Source organism: Petromyzon marinus, unplaced genomic scaffold, assembly GCF_048934315.1.
Source record: "Petromyzon marinus isolate PM22_M1 ecotype Great Lakes invasive population unplaced genomic scaffold, UKy_Petmar_22M1.pri1.0 PM_G_Scaffold_6, whole genome shotgun sequence".
NCBI classification, from domain to species: domain Eukaryota; kingdom Metazoa; phylum Chordata; class Hyperoartia; order Petromyzontiformes; family Petromyzontidae; genus Petromyzon; species Petromyzon marinus.
Window position 1 is genome coordinate 2,502,501 of NW_027423013.1, and position 2,500 is coordinate 2,505,000.

Below are 2,500 nucleotides of genomic sequence, written 5' to 3' on the forward strand. Positions count from 1 at the left end.
TCACGGATAGACCCCGTGAAACGCTAGAAATTGGCGGGGATGTGTCTCTTGTGGCTCACGGGGCTGTTCGGGTCGCACAGAAATCCCTGGGAATGGGAAAACGGGTCATTTTCGTGTTGCCACATTGCGTACGAACCGCATGAAACTTCCAGAGGCATTTGCAGCAGGAATGCATGTGCACTCAAAAACTTCTATATGTTTCACGGATAGACCCCGTGAAACGCTAGAAATTGGCGGGGATGTGTCTCTTGTGGCTCACGGGGCTGTTAGGGTGGCACAGAACTCCCTCGGAATGGGAAAAGGGGTCATTTTCGTGTTGCCACATTGCATAGGAACGCCATGAAACTTCCAGAGGCATTTGCAGCAGAAAGGCACGTGCACTCAAAAATTTTAATATTTTTCACGCATAGACCCCGTCAAACGCTAGAAGTTGGCGGGGATGTCTCTCTTGTGGCTCACGGGGCTGTTAGGGTCGCACAGAAATGCCTCGGAATGGGAAAACGGGTCATTTTTGTGTGGCCACATTGCATAGGAACGGCATGAAACTTCCAGAGGCATTTGCAGCAGGAATGCATGTGCACTCAAAAACGTCTATATTTTTCACGGATAGACCCCGTGAAACGCTATAAATTGGCGGGGATGTCTCTCTTGTGGCTCACGGGCGCTGTTAGTTAGGGTCGCACAGAAATCCCTCGGAATGGGAAAAGGGGTCATTTTCGTGTTGCCACATTGCGTACGAACGGCATGAAACTTCCAGAGGCATCTGCAGCAGAAATGCATGTGCACTCAAAAACGTCTATATTTTTCACGGATAGACCCCGTGAAACGCTAGAAATTGGCGGGGATGTGTCTCTTGTGGCTCACGGGGCTGTTAGGGTCGCACAGAAATCCCTCGGAATGGGAAAACGGGTCATTTTCGTGTTGCCACAATTGGCATACGAACGGCATGAAACTTCCAGAGGCATTTGCAGCAGAAATGCATGTGCACTCAAAAACGTGAATATTTTTTCACGGATAGACCCCGTCAAACGCTCGAATTTGGCGGGGATGTTTCTCTTGTGGGTCACGGGGCTGTTCGGCTCGCACAGAACTCCCTTGGTCCACCTGATTCGTGCATACAGGCAGCAACTAAAACTCTGTAAACCTGCTGTGAGGACATCTAAACAGTGGACCAGTGAGGCTGTGGAAGATTTACGGGCGTGCTTAGACTGTACTGACTGGGATATGTTCACGACTGCTACCAATAGTCTGGATGAACTCACAGAGGCTGTGTACATCAGCTTCTGTGAGGACTGCTGTATCCCAACACGTACCAGGGTGAACTTTAACAACAACAAGCCCTGGTTCTCAGCAAAGCTCAAAAGGTTGAGGTTGGAGAAGGAGGAAGCGTTTAGGAGTGGGGATAGAGACAGATTCAAGGAGTCGAAGAACAGGTTTAGCAAAGCGGTGAGAGAGGCTAAACGACTGTACTCAGAGACACTAAAACACCAGTTCTCTACTAACGACGCTGCTTCTGTCTGCCAAAGGGCTCAGGCACATCACCAACTACAAACCCAGAGCGCCCCACACCACTAACGACTCCCGCCTAGCCAACGACCTGAACGAGTTCTACCGTAGATTTGAAAGACAATTGGACTGTCCTGAACCACCCCTTCCCACCCAAGAGGCCCCATCCCCCACCCATACTACAGAAACGACTCTCTCCTTTCAGGAGGGAGAAGTTAATGGGCTTTTCAAGAGGCAGAATCCACGCAAAGCAGCCGGGCCGGACTCTGTCTCTCCAGCCACCCTCAGGCACTGCGCTGACCAGCTGTCTCCGGTGTTCACCAACATCTTTAACACCTCCCTGGAGACATGCCATGTACCAGCCTGTCTCAAGTCCTCCACCATCATCGCTGTGCCCAAAAAGCTAAGGCCAACAGGACTAAATGATTACAGACCGGTCGCCCTTACATCTGTGGTAATGAAGTCTTTTGAGCGCCTGCTCCTGGCACACCTCAAAGCCATCACAGACCCTCTCCTGGACCCCCTTCAGTTTGCCTACAGAGCCAACAGGTCTGTGGACGACGCAGTTAACATGGCCCTCCACTTCACCCTACAGCATGTGGACGCCCCAGCATCCTACGCCAGGATCCTGTTTGTGGACTTCAGCTCTGCCTTCAACACCATCATCCCTGCCCTGCTTCAGGACAAGCTCTTCCAGCTGAACGTGCCCTACTCCACCTGCAGGTGGATCACAGACTTCCTCTCTGACAGGAAGCAGTGCGTTAAGCCGGGAACAGAAGTCTCTGACTCCAGGTCCATCAGCACGGGAACTCCTCAGGGCTGCGTCCTTTGCCCACTGCTCTTCTCCCTGTATACCAACAGCTGCGCCTCCAATCATCTGTCCGTCAAACTCTTGAAGTTTGTCGGACGACACCACCCTCATTGGGCTGATCTCTGGTGGGGATGAGTCTGACTATAGGTGGGAAGCTGACAACCTGGTGACCTGGTGTAGCCA